The sequence below is a fragment of the Pteronotus mesoamericanus genome, unplaced genomic scaffold, assembly GCF_021234165.1.
Source record: "Pteronotus mesoamericanus isolate MK-2021 breed Mesoamerican mustached bat unplaced genomic scaffold, CSHL_Meso_final scaffold_167, whole genome shotgun sequence".
Taxonomy (NCBI): Eukaryota; Metazoa; Chordata; class Mammalia; order Chiroptera; family Mormoopidae; genus Pteronotus; species Pteronotus mesoamericanus.
This window is the reverse complement of record NW_026555308.1, coordinates 7298225-7323796: the sequence shown is the minus strand read 5'-3', so window position 1 is coordinate 7323796 and position 25572 is coordinate 7298225. Positions and strand designations below refer to the sequence as shown.

Below are 25572 nucleotides of genomic sequence, written 5' to 3'. Positions count from 1 at the left end.
AAAAATCAACAAAGATATTGTGGCATTGAACAGCATTTTAGATTAAATGGACTTAATTAATATACAGAACCTTCCACCCCAAAGAAGCAAAATATATATTCTTTTCAAATGCACGTGGAACATTTTCAAAGATAGACCACATGATAGGACACAAAACAAGCCTCAACAAATCCAGGAAAATTTAAATCATACAGGCATCTTCTTGGATCACAATGGCTTGATACTATTAACAGACCTCAAGAAAAAAACTTAAAAACATTCAAATACATGAAGATTGAATAACATGTTGTTAAATAATGAATTGGTTGACAGTGAGATCAAGGAATAAATTTTAAAAATCTGGAAACAAATGAAAATGAACACAAAACAGCCCAAAACCTATGGGACACAGCAAAGGCATTCCTGAGATAGAAGTTCATAGCAATACAGGCCTACCTAAAAAAGATAGAAAAATCTCAAATAAACAATCTAACTCTACATCTATAAGAACTAGAAAAGCAACAACAAACAAAGCACAGAGTGAGTAGAAGGAAGGAAATAATCAAGATTAGAGCAAAATTAAATGACATAGAGACTAAAAAAAAAACTTAAAAGGATCAATAAATTCAGGAGCTGGTTCTCTGAAAAGACAAACAAAATTGACAAGCCTTTAAACAGACTCATCAAGACAAATAGAGAGAGGACCCAAATAAATAAAATCACAAGTGAAAGAGGAAAAGAAACAACCAATACCACAGAAATACAAAGGATTATAAGAAATTACTATGAACAACTATATGCCAAGAAATTGGACAACCTGGGTGAAATGGATAAATTCCTAGAAATATAAATCTTCCAAAATTGAATCAAGAAAAAGCAGCACACCTGAACAGACTGATCACAACTAGTGAGGCTGAAGCAAAAATAAAAAAAACTCCGGGCATACAAAAAACCTGGACCAGATGCCTTCACAGGCAAATTTTACCAAATATTTAAAGAAGAACTAACTCCTATCCTTCCTAAACTAGTCTGAAAAAAATTCAAGAAGTAGCAAGACTCCCAAGCTCTTTCTAAGGCCAGTATTATCCTCATTCCAAAACCAAGTAAAGACACAACAAAGAAAGAAAACTACAGATCAACATCACTGATGAACATAGATGCTAAAATCCTCAATGAAATATTAGCAATCTGGATCCAGCAATATATTAAAAAGATCATACACCATGATCAAGTGGGATTCATCCCAAGGATGCAAGGAAGGTACAATATTTGCAAATCAATAAATGGTTTACACCAAATAAACAAAATAAAAGACAAAAATCACATGATCATGTCAATAGATACTGGAAAAGTATTTGATAAAGTCCAGCACCCATTTATAATAAAAACACTCAGCAAAGTGGGAATAGAGGGAGCATACCTCAACATAATAAAGGCCATATAGATAAACCTATAGCCAACATCATACTCAATGAGAAAAAAACTAAAAGCTTTCCCCTTAAGAGCAGGAATAAAACAAGGATGTCCATTTTCACACTTTTATTCAATATAGTATTGACATCTCTAGCCACAGCAGTCAGACAAGAAAAAAGAAATAAAAGACGTCCAAATTGGAAAGGAGGAAGTAAATTTGTCATTAATTGCGGATGACATGATAGTGCACATAGAAAGCCCTAAAAACACCATCAAAAAACCATTCACCTAATAAGTACATTTGGCAAAATAGCAGGATACAAAGTCAAAATTCAGATATTGAAGGCATTTTTGTACACCATCAATGTAATATCAGAAACTAGGAAAAAATCCCATTTACTATAGCAACAAGAAAAATAAAGTACTTAGGAATAAACTTAACCTGTACTTGGGAAAACTACAGAACACTGAATAAAGACATTAAGGAAGAAACAAACAAATGGAAGCATATATTGTGTTCTTGGACTGGAAAAATTAACATCATCAAAATGCCCATACTACCCAAAGCAATCTATACATTCAATGCATTTCCTATTAAACTACCAATGACATATTTCACAGAGCTTGAATAAATATTTCAAAAATTTATATGAAACTAGAAATGACCCCAAAGAGCTGCAGCAATCTTGAGAAAGAAGAACAAAGTAGAACAATCAGAAGACCTGATATCAAACTATACTACAAGGCCACTGTAATCAAAACAGTCATACTGGTATAATAACAGACACATAGATCAATGGAACAGAATAGAGAGCCCAGAAGTAAAACCATGTAGTATTTGACAAAGGGGGCAGGAGCATAGAATGGAGTAAAAATAGCCTCTTCAATAAATGGTGTTGGGAGATCTAGACTGGTACATGCAAAAAAATGAAACTAGACCACCAACTTATACCATATACCAGAAGAAACTCAAGATGGATAAAAGACTTGAATATAAGTTATGAAATCATAAAAGTCTTAGAGGAAAACATAGGCAGTAAAATTTCAGATATCTTATATAGCAACATTTTTGCTGATATATCTCCGAGGGCAGGGGAAATAAAGTGAAAAAATAAACAAATGGGACTACATCAAACTGAAAAGCTTCTGTACAGCTAAAGAAACCATAATCAAAATGAAAAGGGAACCAACTGTATGGGAAAACATATTTGCCAATGATACATTGGGCAAAGGTTTGATCTCCAAAATATATAAAGAACTCATACAACCCAACACCAGGAAGACAAACAACCCAGTTATAAAATGGGCCAAGGACCTGAAAGAGCCTTCTCCAAGGAAGACATACAGATCACTCCTAGACATATGAGAAGATGTTCAATATCACTAGCCATCAGAGAGATGCATATTAAAACAACAATGAGATACCACCTCACACCAGTCAGAATGGCCATTATTAACAAATCAACAAACAAGTGCTGGCCAGGATGTGGAGAAAAGAGAACCCTAGTATACTGTTTGTGGGAATGCAGACTGGTGCAGCCACTGTGCAAAACTGTATGGAATTTCCTCAAAAAACTAAAAGTGGAACTACCTTTTGACCCAATGATCCCACTGGTGGAATTATACCCTAAGAATCCTGAAACACCAATTCAAAAGAACCTATGCACTCCTATATTCATAGCAGCACTATTTACAATAGTCAAGTGGCTGTAAACAGCCTAAGTGCCCATCAGTAAATGAGTGGATAATAAAACTGGTACATTTACACAGTGGAATACTATGAAACAGAATGAATGGAACTGGAGAATATTATGCTAAGTGAAATAACCCAGGCAGTGAAAGACAAATACCATATGATCTCATCTATAAGAAGAATCTAATGAACAAAACAAACATGAGCAAAATAGAACTAGAGGCACAGAAACAAGGAACAGACTGACAGTGAACAGAGGGGACGATGGAGGGGGATAAGGGTGGAAAGAGGGGAAGGGGCTAGTCAAGAAACATACATGAATGACACATGGACATGGACAACAGGGTAAGGATTGACTGTGGGAGCGGGACAAGGGGAGTGGGCTGGGCAGAGAACAAAGGGGGGAAAATTGAGACAAATATAATAGAACAACAAGAAAAGAAAAGAAAAAAAATGTCAGCAGGCTATGTCACTTGCCCAAGGTCACATAGCTGGATAGTGGTAAATCTGAGATGATGTTGATAAAATCGAAGGGAAAGGTAGAAAGAAAAAGGGGAAAAGGAAGAATTCCATGCCCAAAAAGTACTCTACCCCAGATGTTGGACCACCTGATGTTGCTAAGAAACAAGGCAGGCACACTCTGCTCTCCAATTCCTAAAGATAGTGATGAGATCACCCTGAGAAAAAAGGAGGAAATGTCCCTTTTCTTTTCCTTTATCCATTTATTCCCCAGCCTACATCAGTCAGCCAAACTTCTTGGTTACGAGATTTATTTTGTTATCTGTTCTTTGGTCCATGTAATTTAGCATGTCTTTTTTTGGTTTTTGTTTGTTTTTTTTTAGTGTTTTCTTTCTCCTTTGTTCTGAAAAAGTTTTAGAGAAGAGTAAATCTAGCCTCTTTATAATCCTACATGAATCTCTCAGCTTTGTTTTCCCACTTTGGGGTAATAAAATCAGTTGCTATACATTAAGCTGCATTAGCACAGCTGTCAGGCAAGCATAGTGTGTATATGGCTATTTGAGCAAGCTACAGGCTGCTCTAGGCCCGGTTGTCTGTACAGTCCCCTTTAATAATTCCACCATTAGAGATTCATTCTTTTGGCCATTCAAAAGTCATCTGTAAGATCAGAAGATTCTGGGGGAAGTGACGGAGATCTAATATTAACTAATTCTTAATATTTTGGTTTGAGGAAGTTGGAGGGGGGAAGAAGGCTATGGATCCTTTTCTTAGAAAAATGCAGACAGATGCAAAATCCTACACAACTCTTGGATACAGAGAAAGAACAAATTTAAATCTGTTACCACCTGATAACTTGGGCAATGAGTTGAGAGAAAGAGATTGTCTCACCATGGCAATAATTGAGGCCCTGCAGAGAAAAATACCAATAAGTTGAAGGAGAGTTAGGGAGGTAGGAGAAAACCAGAGCTTAAGGGACAAGGAGGGCAAGAGGATGGTAAAGATGAACTTAGTTTGTTGAAAGATAATCCTGGAGTGAGAAGGAGGAAGCAATTACCAGAATCCAGAGACAGAATTTCAAGAAAAGGGCTGTCAGACAGGAGTTGTGACCTTCAATCAAGAGTTGCAGTTGGCCACACTTCCCCCTCCTTTTAATGTTATTGTCCCCATTTTACAAGTGAGCAAGATGAGGCTCAGAGAGATGACATCAACTGTCCAAGGCCACATAGCTCGGAAATGGAAGAGCCAAGATTCAAACCCAGTTGTCTTCTTCCCAAGGCCACACCCTTGGTCCTTGACTCTCTCTCAGGCTAGCCAAAAGGAGCCAAGATGAATGTGTCCCCTGAAACCTGGATAGCTCTGGTTTGTTGAGCTCCAGCCAAGGCCAAGTTTGCAAAATTTAGCTAATAATGCCTTAAAAGACTGAAGTGTTGTGATACCAAGGGGACTGCAGAACTAGATCTTGCAAATGAAATTGACCAAAGGGGTAATATACATTTGGTTCCAACTGACATCTTTATTGTCAGTCATTAAGCAGAGATGATCCCTGGCAAGTCTGTCTCAGGGGTATCATAGAATCTACGGAACCTTCGCCAATTATCCCAATCTCCCAGGACTGGAGGAAAGGAGTAAGCCCACCCAGGAGTCTTTCATCATTTGAGACTCTGTCCTGCAATTGACAAGAAGCTGGCATCAGTAGCAAGGGAAATGCATCTCTTCTCCCTCTCTTTTCCCCAAGTATCTGAGATTCTGCCTTTGGTCTCTAACTGGGCCTGAGATTATGCTCCCCATCTCAGAATGGAGAGCAGGCTCACTTCATACCCTCTGCAGTCAGCTGCAACAAGTCATCAACTTCAACCCATCTTCCCAGATGTGCATGCTGCAGAAGCCCAGACAATGAAGCCTGATTGCCATCCAATGCAGTCCCAGCAAAGTCAGCATCCCCTCCTACCTGGGGAGATCCCTTACCCAGAGGAAATAGAACCAGCAGTGAGAGGTGGGTTAGGGGAGTCACTGTTTTCAGAGACAGCAGATACACCCAGTGATAATTCTCTAAGCTCAGAAAGAACCAGTGGGTTCATTAAGAGTTCATGGCCACCATGCTCATGGAAGTTCAAGGAGGGACACAACTCCAGGTAGAGGCTGAGCTAGGCTCTGAGGCTACAGTGGGAACAAAAGAGGATACAAGCCCTGCTCCTGAAGCTTACAGTCCAAAAGAGAAGACAGGTATTAATTAGATAGTTGCACCAAAGAGTGTAACCTTGCAAAATGGCATGTGCAGAAGAGAGAGAAGATGAATGAGGGGCCCTAACAAAGAGGGCAGCCGAGACTAGAGGGACAGGGAGGGCTTCCACGAGAAGTCCTCTTTGAAGTGAGAGTCGAAGGACAAGGTGGAGCTGACTCAGTGGGGCAGGGCAACCCTGTGGAAGTGAGGAGAGGCTTAAGTGAGAGGACAAGAGCTACCAAGTACCATGAGCCACCATCCATGAACATTGGCTCCCTCCCAGCTGCCAGGCTCAAGCTTTGCTTTCTCATCTCATTTCATCTTCATAACAACCATTAGGTTGGTGATGTTGTTACTTCGCATTACTTATGAGGAAACTGAGGCACAGAAAGGACCAGTAACTTGCCAAGAGTCCCACAGCTACTAAGCAACAGAGCCAGGATCCACACTCAGCCAGGCTCCAGGATCTGTCTGCCTTTCTGGGGGTAAACAGGATGTGCTCAACACAAGTTGGGTTTTCTTATTACCTGAGCTAAGATTGGGAGGTAAGGCAGAGAAATAGAAAGAATAATCGTAAAAATCATCATAGGATAGAGACATTAGCAGTTTCTCTCTGTCTTTTATTGTTCAAAAGTTAGTGTTGAAGCAAGAGTACTTTGTCGTTAAATGGAATGGAATGGGGAAAGGAGGGAGGAAATAACCCTTCCCCCACCCCAAAACTATGCCCAAGTATCACCTTAGGATTGGAAGGGGTAGAAGGCAGTCTTCGACCTGCTGTTTTCTTGGGGGACAGCAGAACTGGGGGCAGGGCATGGCAGGATCTGTGAATGAAGGAAACCAAAAAAAGCATCTTTCCCAAAAGCCCCCACATTGCCTCCAGTCCTAAGACAGGAGAGCACAATAATCACTGTGTCAAGACCATTTGGCTTGTATTAGAAATTCTGAGCAATCTACTCCTGAGCCTGGGCAACCTCTGATCAGCGTGGGCACTACCCAGGGGCTGCCCTCCAGGACTGGCTGGGCCTTCTTTTCACCTTTCAGTCTCAGGCACAGGGGCGACGGGCCTTCTCCAGCCCTCCGGGAAAAGGAAAGGAGGATGGGCCTGCTCTCTTTCCGCAAAACACCGCCCTTCCCTTTGGGAGGGCAAGAGCACTGAGAAGTTTCAGGGATTCAACCCAAACACCCTTAAAGGTATGCAGGCAGAGGATAATCATAGTGCATACAGCATAGGGCACAGTAGCCAGCACTTACCCTCAATAAATATTAGCTATTGTTGTTACTGCCAATATTGTTGTTGTCATTATTATTATTATTACTATTGGGATCCTTATGCTCCCGCACAGGACTGTTAAAGAAATTAAATGAGATGATCAATCTGAAGCACTTAGCACACAGCAGAACCTCCATAAATGATATCTGTCTTTATGATTACGATTACTCCACTGAGACATTAATGAAACAACCAACATTTTGGAAAATGTATCCAAGGAACCAAAATACATATAAAAAGAAATACTGCCAAAGTTGTTTCAAAGCACCAGGCTAGTTCAAAGTAGGAAAAAAAAAAAGATTAGACATTGTGGATCTCTGCTAATAAATCAGCAACCTAGGTAACTAAACCAAAGACACGTGGGGTCAAAATAGCCATCAAATTAATGCTCCTATTTGCCAAGGAACAGCCATTCTCAGCAGGCAGTTGGAACTAAATACTCATGTATTCACTCACTCATTCATTCATTCCTCCGAGAACATCCGATTTTGGCCTTGTGAGACTCTAAGCAAAATACTCATTGAGTCACACCACACCTGGACTTCTGGCCTTCTGAACTGCCACATAATTAAAGGATACTTTTTAAGCTGCTAAATTTGCTGTCATTTTTACAGCAACAACAAAAACGAATACACCTCCACACACTATGAGAAGCCCAAGTCATGGGGAGGGGGTCCTGAAGGCTGAGACCCCACAGAGGCCAGGAGCACCGAGGAGTCCGTCTGGCCTTTGGATGATTCCAGCCCCTCTGCACCTGAACCACCACTGCATGGGCGATGCCAAGCCGGAAGTGCCCAGCTGAGCCCAACCAAGCCACAGAAGTGGGAGGGATAATGATCAATTGGCTTTTTAAACCACCAAGTTTCCCAGAAATGGAAAACCAGAATATTCTGTTATGAGGATAAATTAGAGATTACACCCTAATGCATTTGGAACAGTAAGTACTCCATAAGTGTTGGCAAATGCAGTTTTACTATGATCCATCTGACAAATGAGGAAACAGGGACTTGGAGAGGTTAATGGACACACAGAGCTACAAAGTGCCGCCACTGTGCCTGACTCTAGATCCTGCTCTTCCCTCAGCACTGGACTGGCTCCCGGCCTCGAAGCCTGCTCGAGGTGAAGGCAGCTGTATTTCTTCCAGGGCTGCTGGCTTCCATACCAGGCCAGTTAAAGGCCATGTTCTGATCTGGCACAGGCTTCTGCAGCCCGGGAACAGGATATGGAAGGTTCATATCCCAAACCCCAACAAGACTCTGGCATCATTAGATTTTTACTTCCTCTCCCAGGGGCTGCAGGAAAGGTCAGCGGGGCTTGAATGGTGCAGCCACTGAGAATGATGCCCGCTGTTCAGCCCTGCCTTTTCCTCCCCTGGCTCTATGACCCAAAAACTAAGCCCAGGAGGCTGCTGTGGTCCTAAGCCAGCGTCCTAGCCCAGGTTGCTGGGCTGCTCATTGCATGGCTTTGAGCCCAGCGGATTCATTTCCACATGAGCCTGCAGTGTCCAGCTTTCTGAACAGAAGAGCAATGACCAGGTTCCATCACCCACACTCCCTCCAGTGCAAGCTGAAAGGCCAGGTGTGTAGCCGACAAATAGTCCAGAGTGTGGGACACAGTGAAGGTTCCTCTTTTTTGGTAAGAGGCAGGGGAGAAACACAGCAAAGAAAGGAATGTTTTTTCTCTATTTTCTCAGTTCCCTTCCTTCACCTTCCTCCTTTTATCATTTTCTCCTCATTTCTTCACTCCTACTCTTTTTTTCTTTTTATAAATTACTATTTTTCAATTATAGTTTACATTCAATATTATTCTGTAACTGTACAGTTTCAAGTGTACAGTATAGTGATTAGATAATCGTGTACTTGACAGAATGGTCCCTCTAATAATTTTAATATCTACCTGGCACAACACATAGTTATTACGATATTACTGACTATATTCCTTATGCTGTAGTTTACATCCCTGTGACTATTATGTAACTACCAATTTATACTGCTTAATCCCTTCACCTTTTTCACCCAGCCCCCTAACCACGTCCCCTCTGTCAACTCTCCATCCGTTCTCTGTATCTATGAGTCTATTCTATTTTGTTTGTTTATTTTGTTCTTTTTTTTTTCTTTGAGTGTTTGGGAATAGAACTGGTGAACTAGAAACCATTAGCACCAAAGACATGATACTGAGAGGCTCAGGAGCCCTTTCTTTCTGCCTCTGTACATTCCTGGTACCGGTACCTCATGCCCAGCCTCCCCCAGGAAAAGAAGGATTGTTTATTTTATTAAGATTCCACATATACTCATAAGTGAAATCATATGTTATTTGTCTTTCTCCATCTGGCTTAGTTCACTTAGCATAATACCCTCTAGGTCCATTCATGCTGTCACAAAAGATAAGATTTATTTTTTTATGGCCCAGTAGTATTCCACTGTGTATATGTACCACAGCTTTTCTATCCACTCATCTATTGATGGGCACTTGGATTGCTTCCCTCTCTTGGCTATTGTAAATAATGCTGCAAGGAACACAGGGGCGTATATAGTCTTTTCAATTAGTGTTTTGGGCTTCTTTGGATATATTCCCAGAAGTGAAATTACTGGATCATAAGAAGTTCCATTTTTAGTTTTTTGAGGTACCTCCATACTGTTTTCCACGGTAGTGTCTCCAGTCTACATTCCCACCAACAGTGCACAGGGTTCCCGTTTCTCCACATCCTCGCCAGCACTAGTTCTTGGTTGATTTATTGATGACAGGCATTCTGACAGGTGGGAGATTATATCTCATTGTGATTTTGATTTGCATTTCTCTGATGATTAGTGACCTTGAGCATTTTTTCATTTGTCTATTGGCCACCTGTATGTCCTTGGAGAAGCATCTATTCTGATCTTCTGCTCACCTTTTAATTGAGTTCTTTATTCTCTCTTGACACCTCTGTAGATCATTCTCTCCCTCCTCTCTCTCCTTTTTGTTTATACACACACTATCTTCATACCCCAGGATAAGGCACCAACCAGGACATCGAGCTGCAAAGTGGAGACTATGGCAGGCGCACACCTTAGAGCCTGAGCCTGGAGCAGGTCACCGTGGGCCTCCAGAGGCATCAGCCTCCTCCATCCCTGAGGGCACCTCTGTAAAGCACTAAGGACAAGACTTTGGAGGGATAAGCACCCTCCTCCCCAGTCCCCTCTGCCCATTCCTGCCCACCTCTGTCCTCTGGCTATTCTGGAGGCCTGGATGATGGAGAGGACTTGCAGGTCACACTCAGAAGGCAGTGGCTGGAATCCTGCAATAGCCAGTATTCCCTCCACAGAGACTGTGGCATGGCATTGCAGGTGAGGGGCCACAGAGCCAAGATGTCAAAACTCCCCTGGGCTCTGCCTGGTGATTGAGATCTCCTCACTCCCCCTGCCTCTCTTTCAAGATCTGGAGATGTGGTCAGGGCCTGATATCTTCCAGAGGGCTGCAGATGAAAAACTTATGTGTGGAGAAATTACTCAGCACCCCTGTGGTCTTACAGTTAACTTGTAGAAGGTAGGAATTACCAGATCACTCTCTTCCTCCACGCCCACCATGCCGGCCATGCCCACCGCCCCTCCTTCTCCTTCTGCTCTGCTGCAGAGCTGAGCCTTCTCTCCTTTCTGTGCTTTGTTGGGAGGACAAAGATGAGGAATGAGCTCTTGGTCCCATGCAGCCATTTCTCAGTTGTGTCTTTGAAGGGCTGGCTTCTCTTCTGGAACAATTGTTATGGCATAAAAAAGATGTCCTTGGCGAGACACCTAGGGAAAGTGATAGAGAAAGCCTACAGATCCGAGTCAATCCAGAAATCACCACCCGTATCTATCCATCCAAACACCTTGGGGGAAGGGGATCTAGGAAAATAGTGTCATACAATTGTTTGTCTCCTCCTCGCAGTCCTAATAGCAGACTGCACAGGACACAACTGAACATCCAGAAGAGCCACCCTCTCCAGGTGTGTGACATCACAGGAAAGCAGCCTGTGACAGGTGGGCTAAGAAGGGAAGGTGCCGTCCTATCAAGAGAATACATCTTCATGACCCATAATCTTAGAACAGTGTGAAACCACACGCTAACACCACCAGGTAAATATCACTAGACCCATTTTGCAGATGAAGAAACTAACACCAGGAAGTGAGGTGGCTGCCCCAGGTCATACAGCTCATTATTGGATTCAAAATCAGGTCTCCCCAAATGTGGGAGAGGGGGTGGGCAGGGCAGGGGAGAGTAATGGGGGAGAAATGGGGACAACTGTAACTGGACGATAAAATTTTTTTCAAAAAATCAGGTCTCCCCATCTCCAAAACCGCAACACTGACCTCCACCCAGTGAGGGCCGCCCACCCACTTGCTTTCAAAGCCTGCATGCAGCAATGCCACTGGAGGCCTAGGGATTTACCCCAAGGCTGGGAGATTTATGCAGCTTATTTCCATTAGGACTAATGGAAGAAAGAAAGAGGCATTTGTCTTATAATTAGAAGAGAATTCAACCTTCAAAGCCAACAATAATATCTCAGCTTATGTAACAAAAAAAAAAAAAGAAAAGAAAAGCAAATGAATATAATTAGGGAAGAGAAATAACGATTTGGATTACTGGCTGCAGAAGGGGTGAGGTGCAGGTATAAGACAATTCCATATGGAAATAGTTTTTCGGCTGCCAGGCAGGGCAGCTTTCAAATCCCTGTCATCGGCAGAGCCACCGCTTATAGAAGATCTGTGGTGCGCCAGCTCTGCGTGGTATTTGCAGCATCTCCTCATAACCCCATGGAAACAGGCTATTATTATGCCCATCTCTGAAATGAAGAGCTGAAGTTGAGAAACAATGTTCCTTGCCAATCACTGCAAAATACATTCCATCTTCATCATGTATTCAGCAGGCACCTACTTAGTGCATGCCAGGCCCAGAGCAGGAACACAAAGGTACCCAGCAGAGCAGATATGATCCAGGATCCAAATCTGCACTTGTCTCACACCAAAGCCACTCCCCTTCTGGGTAGAAAATCTATCGGTATTTGTTGAATGAACCAAATTCCTTCAAAGGTTTCCTTCCATAGCTATCGCTTCGTTGTTGGCTAGAGTTCTTGGCCAGGGGGAGCCAGACAAAACTTCACAAGCATCTCAGGACTCAGCACTCATCAGCTGTCATGACCCAGGGACTGGCAGCTTCCGCAAGAGCCAGGCTTGGTTCTGGTCCCACGGCCCCAGCGAGCATCCCCCACAGTGGCCTGTGTTAGATGGCCGACAAAAGGTGTAAGCTAATAGAGTATTGACTTTTTTTTAGAAGCCAAAAATTGCAGGTTTTTGCAGCAATCAATAGCCATGGAGAGGGCATGAAAAGAGAGCATGGTGAAAACCCAGCCTCTTCGGACCACCAAGCACATCCCCCAAGCCCTACCACCCCTCTGTGTTTCTCTCTGCAGCTGAAGTCCTAGGCACAGAAGATGGAGCAAGAGGCTGGAAGGGAAGTGGCATGCAGTGGGTGGAAGCCATGGGCCTCCGGAGCCTTTACACAGCCCCGGAGCAGAGTTCCACCTCTGTCTCATAGCTGAAGAAGCCGTGTGCAAAGGGGCGGGCCCCTGCCAATGTCACTCAGCCACTGAAAGACAAAACTGGGACTTAAGTTTGTGTACCTATATAACCTAGGCAGCTTGTGTTGCACTAACAGCAAATTTGGAGTTTAAGAAGCATGCCTTGCCATTGAGACTCTCTAAGGAAGGCCAGCAGCAAGGCTAAATCTGAGCCCTGCAGGCGATGGTGGGGAGGATGGAAACCTGGAGAAGTCAGGAAGGGCCTCACACAGTCATTGAACAAAGATTTATTGACTACCCATTGTATGGCAGGCACTAGGATTTGTAAAATTTGTACTAGGGAAATAGGAATAAGCAGAAATAGACACAGTCCCTACCTTCCTGGAGCTTATGGCCCAGTGGAGGATGCACATTAATCAAAAGATGTCACAGATGAACCTAAAATCGCAACCATTGCAAAAGGTACAGGAAGGCTTCCTGGAGGAAGTGACCATTGAGATGAGACCTCAAAGACAAGGAGGAGTTAACTGGGCCAGAGATTGGGACATGTGCAAAGACTGGGGCATAAGCAAAGGTCCTGAAGCAGGATGAGCACATGGTAAGGGTGAGGATTTGCAAAAAGGCCAGTGTACCCCTGGCTGGTGTGGCTTTGTGGACTGAGTGGACTCTGTGAACTAAAAGCTCATTGACTTTTTTCCCAATAAGGGCATATGCCTGGGTTGCGGGCCAGGTCCCCAGTTGAGAGGCAACCAATCAATGTTTCTCTCCCTCCTTTCCCCTCTCTAAAAATAAATAAACAGATTTTTTTTAAAAAAAGGCCAGTATAGCTGGAGTGCAGAGAGCAAGGAGGGTGTTGGGTACAACATGAGGCTGGAGAAGTGGACAGGTGCTGGACCACAAAGGACCATGCAGGTCCTTTTAAGTAATTCTGTCTTTATCCCAAGAGAAAAGGGAGTCCACTGAAACATTCAAAATCAGGGACTGGGGTGGATATTTACATGATCAAATATCGAGCTGCTGGGCTGGGAATGAACCCAGTTACCTGGAGCGTAGATAAGAGAGGAATCAATAGAGAAGTGAAAGCAGGAGCTGATGGAGCCTTGTACTGTACCACCTTCTGTGGGCCCACCTGATTTCAGCCAAGGTGTGAGAGGTAAACATCACACCTCAGGATGCATGGAGATGTCACTCTGCTTATTGCCCAAGGGGAGCCATGCATCCTGGAGGTGAGGTGGAGTCAATGCACCTGGGACAACCCTCAGCTAATGGGAGATGGGAATTGATGGGCGATCGCCCTTGCCTCCCATTCTTTGGTGAGTCAGTTCTAAGGTGCGTGCTACACAGTTCCTCCAAGAACTCCCAGCAAGGCACAGCTTTAATGCTCATAGCATTTGACCAGTTCAAAACACTTACCCACTTTGCAGTCTTTTCTCCCTTCCCTATCTCACTCTCCCAGTGCCCTCACTGCTGCTTCCTGGGATCACTTCCCAAATAATCTACCTGTGCCATACCTCTATTCTGTAATCTACACCTGATCAAGCCTCACTCTGGAAAATATCCAAACAGAGTCAGGCTGCTGTGGTAGAACAGGGAATACCAAGGAGGACTTGAAGTGGAGTGACAATAGGGGTTCACTGGTGTTTACTTGCTCACTCACACGCGAACTCATCTATTCGTTAGCTCACCTGACCACTCATTCATTCATTCATTCATTCATTCATTCCCTCGCACATTCATCCCTCCCCCCATTTCTTCAGTGATTACAGAACCCATGGAAGGGTTAAAGAAAGTCTCCTGTCCCTGTTTCTATTCTTATCACTGGAACAGACATCCCTTTCTGTGCAGGGTGTGAACTAGACATCACACCTCCACTTTTATGCAGAAAGACTCCATCCACTTTCCAAACAATGGAAGCCCATTAAACAGTTCAATAAGGAGCCTTTGAAGGAGTGACCTAAAAACACAGATTTCCCCAGGGGTCACTCTCCTGGGGAAACCCAGGGGTCTGGAGGGATGTTTTAGCCTCAGGTAGCACGTCTAACCTCAACTAAATAATCAAGCACATTCTTCCACCAGCTTCCTTCCTCAGGGCAGTCTTTTTCTAAGGAGTGTGATACTGTATTTCTTACTTGTTAGTCTATTGTTCACCTCGTCTCACCTGAGAAATGTCTGATAATCTGGAAAGACATCTTCTAGGTGAGATCAGAAAACCATTCTCTTTCTCAATTCACAGTTTTCTATAAGCTTCATTGGATTCACTGTGTCCACCCTCCTTAACTTCTTCAACCCCTTCCATTTCCAAATGTAAGAGCTACGTTTATTGGGCAACTACCACATGCTAAATGTTTTATGTTAATTAATTTATTGAATCTGAAAAACAGTCTCACAATGTACGTACTATTCTTACCACCCTTGTTTTTGAAATGAGAAAAACAGAGATCCAGAGAAGCTGTATGTCATCTGGTCAACCGAGCATGACGCTGGCATTTGAACTTTAGAGCTTGTGGTCTTAATTATTACACTGTATGATGGCCCTACTTATCTCACTCAGAATCTTCAGGGTCTTAAAAGAGAACTGCCAGCAAGGGCAGTTTACACTGCAACTAGAAACAGGGAATAAGATTCTGGGAGCCCAGAAGTAAAAACCAGTCCCACGTGGGTTTACTATATGATTAGGAACAAGTCACCAATCCCAACAGGCTGTCCAGGATGTGGCCCCTACTGACCTGTCCCTCCTCATCCCCTACTTCTCTATTCCATCCCCTTACAGTTCAGAAGCACCTAACTGCCTCTTGTTCCCTGTGCCCACTAAATGCCTTGTCCAGGCAGCTCTTGTCTCTTCAATGCCTCCCCCACCTCTCTTCATCTGAACTCATTTCTCAAGTCTCTGCTTAGATGTCAGTGTTGCAAGCTATTAAGGATCATAGGAGGTCTAATTTTAAAACAGAATTGGAAGTGCACATGAAGAAGTAGAAAATTGGTAGGCATGCTCCTTCCACGAAGCAAAAATCATCTTATTGAGACAATCATTTGTTTGGGTTATGTATTGCTAAGTAACAAACCACTCCAAAACTTAGCGACTTAAAACAACACCAATTATTTGTCTCAATCACAAGTATTTAACTTGGGTAGAGCCCAGAGGGAACAGCTCCTCTCTGCCCCATACAGCACCCACTGGGGGAGCTACAATAGATTGAGGGCTGGGCGTGAGTCCTATGACTGGCAAGTTGGAGTTGACTACCAGCTGGGACCTCAGCCAGTACTGTGAGGTCAGGACTTCTTCTGTTCTTCACCTGGGCCTCTCCACAGGAGGCTTGGGCTTCCTCACTGCATGGTGACTGGTTTCCAAGTGAGCACAAGGAGGATTGCATAGCATCTTTAAGACCTGACCTCAGAAATCTTATCCCATAACTTCTGCCATACTCAGTTGGTCAAGACAGGCACCAAAGCCCATCCAGGTTTACCAGGAAGGGACAGAGACTACAACTTTTGATGGGGCTGGTAAGGGTCTAGCACAGTATAAGGGACAAGAGCAGCCATCCAAGCAGCCATCTTGGAAAAATATCTGCCACAATTTGCATAATGGTTTTCTTGGGATTTCCAGTAATTGCTTTAGAATTTCTAGTTATTTCCCACACCTCTCTGATAAAAACCAATACTACATGGAATAAATGCCAGGTAACCCAAGATATTCCACACAAACACAGAATGCTGAATTTCACTAAGATGCTGGGTCTCAGGGAATATCAAAGGATGTGACAAAGCCCCAGGCAAGATAAGATCAAAAACCTTTCCTTCTGCCCTTTTTGTTTCCATGTGAGTTTCCATGGTGATGGAAAGGGTAGATTTAAGAGAAGACTAGAGATGTTATCATAATGGAGCTTATACAATCTACATCAAAGTGCTCTCCCTTGCGCGTGCGCTCTCTCTCTCTCTCTCTCTCTCTCTCTCAAACACACACACACACACACACACACACACACACACACACGGCCTTGCACCTGGCAGGCAGTACTGCAGGGACTGGGGGGTATGAAATCAAAAAACTCAACTAAACTCTTTAAGGTTCTGCTGGCTGAAAGGCCTCTCTTGGGACCCCAGGAGTCAGCCACTGGGATGGTATGTCACCCGCTCTGGGAAGCCTTCCCTGGTCCTCTGGAGGAAGCCGTGTTCTGCCCCTCTGCCTCCATAAGTTGGCTAAACCCACAAATGTATCCAGTTAGAATATGATCTGTTGTTTTCTTTTCCATTATATTTATTTTGTTTTTGTTGTTGTTACATGTAAGCTGTTGTTTTTCCACTGGCAAGTCACTTTTTAATTTGTTCACATCTATCTAATGGTCAAATGCTTACAAATATGTATCTACAGTAATTGCTTTTAATTGTTTGCCCATTTTTCACATGCATTTTACCATGCACACACAGACAGACCCTTATGTAGAACAAAGCCCAAGGGGTGAAAATGGGTTTTTTGTTGCTGTTTTGTTTTGTCCTTTAATTTTAATTTTCAATTACAGTTCACATTCAATTTTATTTTGTATTAGTTTCTGTCAAATGCTTTTAAATCATCCTTTTACACTTAGCATTTATTTATTGTTTGTGATTTTGGCTTTCCACTTACAATAGTGTTATAAAGTTTCCTGTTTAAAACTAAACACTAATTTAATTAATATATAACATATAAATATGTTATATAATATGTATTAATAATATATTAATATATTATATGTTATAAACTTTACCTATATTATATATAATATAATATGCAAATATGTTATATATAATATATAATGTATGAATTACATATATTAATATATTATTTATTATGTTAATATAATATATTGTATAGTATGTTAATATAGTATGTGATATTAATATATGTGTTATAAAGTTTCCCATTATAATTAGTACTAACTTAATTAATATAGAGTATATATGTTACAAAGTTATAAAGTTAGCTGGCTTTATAGTAAGTAAATAACAGAATATGACTATGGATATGGCAAAAATACACAGGGATAGGTGAATGACTCAAGTTTGGGTAACACTGGGAAGCTTGATTCTTTTTTTTAACATTTGGCCTCCTGAACTGTAACTTTTTGAAATGGGACCACATCCCCGCTCTTGGGGCAGGACGGCTCAAAGGCAGCTAGGTCTGGGGTTGGAGCTTGAAGAGGTGCAGGGGCAGCAGAGGGCAGTTGGATGCGCTTCCTGATTACTCCCAGGTTCCCAGCACCTTGCAGGCAGCAGCCAGTTTGTCAGGTTCTTCCTCTGGGTTCATGAGCTGGAAAAGACAGAGACCTACTGTATAGATCAGATGGGCTATTTTAAAGAGGCAGTTTAATGAGCAGCAATTTGAATTGAGACCAATTTTAATGTCTTTTTTTGTTTTCCACCAACTCTCATAGAAATTGCCACAAATGATGTGTTAATTCTGTTCCCTAGCGAGTCTCCGATATGGCGAAGGATGAATTTTAAATTGTTTGATTAGAATTAGCAACATTAGTCACTGCAAATAGCCTTTTAATTTCCACAGGGCTGCCAAGAAGAGCAAAAATAGAATTAGTGAGGAAGGTTCCAGCAGGCGGACGTATCCATGGTGGGTGAGACCATGTGACTTTGCTGCTGGGAGGTCCCGGGTGTCCTCTCCAGGTGCCTGGGCTGGGTCTGAACCTCAGCTTCTGACTCCCTGCAGGTGGGAAATCTTCGCCCTCCCAGCAGCTCTGGAGTCAGCGGGTGATGCCTTCGTACCTCCTGGAAGCTGCAGTGGGGTTCCCGCTACTGCCCGAAGACCAAACTCCCCCTCCCAGCTCCAACCTCACCTTCTAGGGTGCCCCTGGGCACCTGCCAGAGCTCCTCATGGGAATCCTCCATTCTCACACCACACCCCTAGAGTGACCTTGTAATTCCTAAGGCAGCCAACAACACTCCTCTGCCTAAAACTCTCCAGACTCAAAATCTTCTCCTTGCACTTATACTGTAAACTGAATTCCTCGCCTTGGCCCACAAGGCCCCACCGATCTCTACTCTCCCTCTTGCTCACTCCACTCCCCGAGTCTGGCCTCTCTGCTCCTTCTAGAACACCCTGAGTGGTTCTTGCTGGTGAGATTTTTCACTATAAAATACCCCACTCCTCCTCAGGTTTCCCCTGGCCGGCTACTCCTCTTCCTACAGACTCAGCTTAAGAACCACCACTTCAGAGAGTTCCCGAGGCCACCACCCCACCTAGCTCTCCAGGCACCCTGTAAAGTGGAGCAATCTCTTCCCTGCACTGTAAATGAGGAGACTGAGGCTCAGAGAGGGCAAGGAGGCTGCTCAGCACCCACGGCAGAGTCAGGATTCAAACTCAGATCTCCCTGACTCCAAAGCCCAAAATTTTCCAAAGGGTCCATTTAAAAAAGGCAAGACATTTTTGTATGAGGTCAGACCCAAAGCACCTGCAAGCAAGAGAGTATATCTTTGTACCTATCTCTCTCATCATTTGCAAAGTCAAAGTTGTAAAGTGCCAGCTCTTCTAGTCGTTTCTGGGTATCCAGCCCTCGCCTCTATGAAGGCAGAGAGGCAGCTATTGGAAGTGTCACCATTTTTCTCCTTTTCTGGGAAAGGGTGGCCTCAGCGAAGCTGCTCTGTGCAGCGGCAGGGTTGACAGCTATTCACCCCGGCAGCTTCCAGCTCTCCCCAAACAGATGGGTGTGTCTGTCTTGGACCCTTTCAGAGTCACCTGCTCCCTCTAGAGCCACCTGGCTCATGACAGCCAAGATGTGGCAATGGCTCCCATTCTCTGCCAGGCAGCTGGACGACTTCTGAAGGCATAGCCCACCCCAGGCTTCTACAAAAGCCCACCAGTCGGGTGAGTTCACCCCATTCCCCAAGCACTCACCCCAGAACCCATCGCCTTCTGCCTTATTCGATGATCTGCTTATTTATTTGGTTAATGGCTGGTGTCCCCTCTAGACTGTAAACTCCACAGCGGCAGGGATCTTTGTCTGTTTTGCTTACCGACATCTCCATCTGTCACGCAGGGCCGTAGCCTCAGTGAATACATTCTGAATGAATTGAATGACTGGCCCTTGGGTCCCACGATTTTATCCAAGTATGAGAGTGTCCATCAGAAGTACCCACTTTGTCCCCACCCAACTGGCAGATTAAGTGAAAGTATTGCTCTGTGAACACAGCTTTCCTGGGAGCCAGGTGACACAAATAGTGGTTATGAGACTGACGGGATCTGAACCCTGCAATCCCCACCTACAATCTGTGCAGCTCTGAGCAAGTCACCTAACTGCTCTGGGCCTGAGTCTCCTCGCCTGTAAAATGGATGTGGTAGACAGAATAATGTCCCCCAAAGATATATTACCTTACCTAGCAAAAGAGACTTTGCAAATGTGAATAATTCAAGGATCTTGAGATGAAGAAATTATTCTGGATTATCTATATGGCCTGGTGAATCACAAGGGTCCTTATAAGGGGGAGGCTGGAGGGTCAAAGTCAGAGGAGAAAGAAGCAGAGGTCAGAGAGGAGAGAGATTTGAAGATGCTACATGGCTGGCTTTGAGGATGGAGGCGGGGCCATGAGCCAAGAAATGCAGGCAGCCTCTGGGAGCTACAAAGGCCAAGAACAGATCCTCCCTTAGAGCCTCCAGGAGGAACACAGGCCTGTCAACACCTTGATTTTAGCCAAGTGAGACCATTTCAGAATTCTGACCTCCAGAACTATAAAATAAGTTTGTCCTGTTTTAACCCACTGAGTTTGTGGCTTTTGTTCACCACAGCCATAGGAAGCTGACAAGGATACAAGCAATGGTAGCTGCCTCATGGTGAGGTTGAGGAAATTAAATAAAATTTAAGCCCACATAGTGCTTAGCATGGTGCCTGGTACCCAGCAGGTGCTCAATCAGAGATACTCAGTAGTTTTTGAAGCAAGACCCTGCCTTCTCCACCCTCCCGCTGTCACCCACCAAAGACAATGTCATTCTACAAGGATGCTGGGACCTACCTTATCCTCCATCAGTTACCCACCTGAGTACCTGTGTCCTGTAGTTAATTCACTTAAATAAACACCAGAGCTTTAGTCGAACAAGCTGGGGGTAAGGTCCTGGCTCTGTTATTTCCTTATAGGGCAATCATGGGTAGGTTTTGGGACCTTTCTCAGCCTCATCTCCATCATCTGTTAAATGGGACCCAAATAGGTCCCGCAATGTGCTGCTGTGTAGCCAGGAGCCAAGAACACTCACAAAGTGCTCAGCCTCCCATAAAAGGTACTGACTAACACCATCATCAACTACAGGAAAGCTCACAGCTGTGCAACAAGAGAACACGTATGCTGTGATATAGTGAGTTCCCTGTCACTAGAAAGGGCCAAGATACATTCTAATGATTACTCATCCCAAGACCTGGATGATAGAGGTGGGGGCAGCAGACTGATATAAAATATCAGTACAGAACAGGCAGAGAACAGGAGAGTATCTTCAGAATTACTGATTCAAATCCTTCATTTTTATAGAGGATTAAATTTAAGCTTGGAGTGAGAAAGTAGAGCCCCCTCCAAGATCCTTACCCACCCCAACTCTCTGAACTGTGATCAAACTTTGTTCCTTGGGTACCTCCACCACAACTGCACTCAGAGACCACTGTCTACTAGTAATATAAATGTGGGTGAAAATTTAACCAGGCAAGCACATGTCACTTTCCAGCCCATAACCCCATGCTGCTTGCACAGGAGCACATGTGCAAGAAACTCACTGACTACCAGGTGCCACTGGCTTAAAACATATTACAAAGCCCTGAGCCAGAGGAAAAGGTGGTGTCTGCGTTTGGGTGAGGAAGATCACAGAGAGGAGGACCCAGATCACACTTGGGGAAAGCTCATCAGCCACAGCCAAAGGGTATGCTTTTTCTCGGTCGAGTCCTCTGCATTTTACGCCCTCCCCTCCCTAACCTCCAGAAAGAATCATCATATGACTGTTGCCATCATCATCATAACCACCAACTTCATCATCACTACTGTCACCATCATCATCATCATCACCAGGAGAGGCACAGGAAACACTGTTTCATGGAGAGTCAATAACCTGCATTGGCACAAACAGGCTAACAACTGACCACCTTTGCTTGGAGTGATGGGATGAGCACTGTGCCAGGCATCTGGAGCTCAGAACTCAGGTCCTGGCTTGGCTCTAGGCACACGGCTTTAACGCAGGGTTTGCCAACATTTGGGGTCAGATAATTCTGTATGATGGAGACTATCCTGTACCCTGTAGGATCCTAACTCATCCCTGGCCTTCACACACAGGATGTCAGCAGCATCCACCACCCTCTGCCCAATTGTGACAACCAAAATTTCTCCTGACATTGCCAAATGTCCCTCCTCAGGTCAAAAGCACCCCTGGCTAAGAACCACAGCTTTAAGAAAATAAATCACTTAATCTGTTAGTCTTGGTTCTTCATCTGTTAGATGATGTTCAGAGCTCAGGTCCCATAGTCAGCCTGCCTGGATTTGAATCATGCCTCCACCAACAGCTACTTGGGTGTCCTTGGTCTCGCTACACCATGGTTTCCACCTCTATACAACAGAGACAATAATCATGCCTACTATATAGCATCACTGTGAGAATTAAATAAACGATGCACAGAAAGTGCTTAGCACAGAGCCTGGCACGTAATAAGAGCTCCATAAATGTAAGCTATTATTCTCATTATTACTACCCAACTCGTAGACATAGAACAGAATTAATGTAAAAGTGCTGATGCTCCTAACACAGGCTGTCGTTTCCATCATAGATCTCTTTGCCCTTTCTCTGCTGCTCAGCCAAACCTGGGTGGGAATGAAAAAGTCCCCCAGGACTCACAGCAGGACAGATAGAGTCTCTGGGGTTCACCTGTAAGCCCCTGGAAAAGAAAGTCCCCTGATCTGATTTCTAGAGTCCTGCTGACTGCAGAACTGAAAGAGTTAATATTGCAGTATTTCCAGCCTCAGCTCCAGCCCTAGAAAAGAGAGATGCAGCAAAGAACTCAAGGGTTTTAATATCCTCTGTCTGTTCATTACTACTGTTATGGTGCATTTGGCCAGCGTATTATGTTTTTTAATCAGAGACTTGACATTTACCCAGGCTTGGCCCAGCAGAGAGTTAACATGTTGGATAACATATAGAAGGCAACTGCAAGAGAATGATGCAGAAAGAGAAAGGTACACACACTCCAGAAAGAGGAAATAATTTTTCATAGACAAAAAAATAGTGGTGCTTCTTCTGGGTCTCAAAGAAGTATCTCCTGGTCTCTGACAAGGATGGATGGGTACAGTAGGAAAAACATGGTTTTGTACTCAAAAGAATTGGGTTCTATATTGTGTCTATATTGGGTTTTTTTTTTTATTCTATGTTTTTGATGCTTTAAAACCTAGGAGCCTTGCTAACCAAGTAGGGACTGCCCCTCCCAGGGTTAACTGATTTCAGAGGGTGGCAGATGGCTTACCTCAGAGCACACATTTCCTCTGCAAACCAACCAATCTGGAGCCCACCCCTTTAGCACCTCCTTTATCAAGCTCCTGCACTCCCTCCAGCCACCATCCCCTTGCCCGAATCTCCCCAGGGCCAGGTACTGGGCAACCAGAGGCAGCCCTGGTGCCCCAGAGTCCGCTGAAATTATTCCAACTAGCCACTCCTAAGTCTGCTTACACTGCCTCCCCAAAACTAGTTCTAATCCAGGTCAGTGACTTTGGACAAGCATCTTCTAACAACGATGCTTGTTAGAAGCCTCCATCTCCCCATCTTCAGAAGAGAAGTAATGGTCTCCTCCCGTTGGCCATGTGGTAAAATGAATATAAAGTGGTGTGGTTGGGGTTGGTAATTCCCCAGAGTCCCACTAAGGAACAGTGGCAGTAAGGGGTGTGAGGAGGTATGGGAGAAAAAAATGAAGGTAGTGAGAAAGAAATGAATGGCCTCATAGACAGGAGCACCGACTGGCAGAAAAGCGGCATCTGAGAGGTGAAGCCACCCCAGAGAAGTGACCTTTGCCCATCCTGCCTGCTTGTGGAGCCTTGCTTCAGTGACAAGGAGGGGTTCTCCCTGTGAGCCCTGCCTGAGAACCACAGCCAACACCCCCTCCCAGACAGGAAGAAGGAGCCCCAGGGCCCACAGTCAGGGCATGGGGAGGAGGCGCTCTGGGCTTAATCTTGGCTCTGGGACAAACACCTGCTATAATCACTTAGAGAAGTCCTAACATTCTACAAGGTAACCAGCTTCGCTTGGTCCTGGTGTTCTTGTCCCTGAAGTGAACCACAGAGTTATGCCGCTGCTAATATCACAGAGATGCTGCAGGGCTCAAGGGAGTAACACATGCAAAATCAATGTCTCTGTCAACTGCAAAGTGCTGTACAAATGAGAGGGTAGTGAGTGCCTTGCTCTGCTTTCCCCAGGTGATACTCAAGTTCTGGCAGTTCTGGATGCTTGATCCAACACCCCAAAATTCACCTACCTTTATGCACTTTTCCAGACCCATACATGCTCAGAAGACAACTGCCCACATTCAGCCCTCATTTAATTTCAGGTCATATCTCAAGCCCGTTTTTATGAATTAGGTCTTCCTGACACTGGAATACTCACCAAACAGCCACCTAAAAATGGCACAAAGGAATCAGCCACAGCTTAATCCTGTGGCACCCAGCAGATGCCCAGGAAATACTGGATTAACTGGTCTGACTCCCCAAAACAGCCAATAGTCCATTAGATTCCTTAGCATGGCTTTGCAAAACCCACAGAGGGAATTTCTTTTTAAAAAAATCAATGCAAAACCAAAGCAAGAATTTATACTCTTAACTAAGGGGCCAACAGCCTGCAGAACAACATGCCCAAATTTTATTGTGACTATTGCAATGCATACCTCACCCATCACTCTCCATCTGGGAGAAAGACACTCTGCCATGGTAGGAAGCAAAGAGAATGTGAAAGACTACTATCAGAAATGGATGGGAGAGAGCAGGCTCAGAACCTGACCGATGAAACGACTGCAGCATTTCAGCAAGGAAAGATACCTCTTATTCCATTCTCTGCTCCTCCTGCAGGGACAATGATTCCACCTCCCCCCAGTCTTCCGGGTCCTCCTCGCTCTGGTATGATGCCAGCAGGCCATATGGGGGGGGGGGGTCACCCGTGATGCCAAGGATGGGTTCTCCTCCTCCTGGGATGATGCCAGTGGGACCTGCTCCTGGGATGAGGCCACCTATGGGAGGGCACATGCCAATGATATCTGGGCCCCCAATGATGAGACCACCTGCCCATCCCATGATGGCGACAATTTGGCCAAGAATGACTTGACCAAACAGATAAGGAGAGAGGGAGCCTCTTTGTATCAATTTTATATTACTTGTACTACCTCACCAGGAGATTGCAGTGCTGTGACTCTGAGTGTTTTCTAACAGCACGACAAGGAAGACTCGCTTCCTCTTCCTATCAAAGAGAGAAAAGTTTTGGAAGGAAGTCATAGGAAAAAAAAAATTATAGTGTGAAATGTGAAAATAAAATTGTAAACTCTGTTTAAAAAAAAAAGAATTCATACTCTTGAAGCTTAGGATGACAACAGATGTCTTACTGTGCCTACAAACTAGAATGGTGTCATTTAGAGCAGAGCAGAGGCCAAACTTATAAAATACACATTTACATACCTGTATATACATGTGCATATACAAGTGTTTCTGTGTACCCAAGGGTGGAGAGGGACAATTTGAGAAAAAAAATGCTTGACCTCCTAGAGTCGTTGCATATGTAATTAATTAAAGTAAGATGAGGTCATACGGGAGTGTGGTGGGCTCTTAATCTGTTGTGACTAGTGTCCTCATCAGAAGAAAAGAAGAGATACAAGGACACCCAGGGGAAATGTAGCCTGGTGATGGTAGAGGCAGAGGTTGGAATGATGCACCTACAAGCAGGAACCCAAGGATTGCTGGCCACCTTCAGAAGCTAGGAAAAAGCAAAGAAGGATTCCCCCTCCAGATTGCAAAAAGGGGATGTCCCT

At 44.1% G+C, this 25572-nt stretch overlaps 1 non-coding gene and 1 pseudogene across 1 annotated transcript; one reads left to right on the top strand and one right to left on the bottom strand.

The window, feature by feature from the left end:
- Positions 1–9144: 9144 nt before the first annotated feature.
- On the bottom strand, positions 9145–9294 carry LOC129083996 (small nucleolar RNA SNORA57). Its single transcript, XR_008530559.1, has one exon. It is a non-coding gene; the product is annotated as a small nucleolar RNA SNORA57 (small nucleolar RNA).
- A 15111-nt stretch (positions 9295–24405) lies between these two features.
- LOC129083392 (U1 small nuclear ribonucleoprotein C-like) lies at positions 24406–24879 on the top strand (annotated as a pseudogene).
- The last annotated feature ends 693 nt before the right edge of the window (positions 24880–25572 follow it).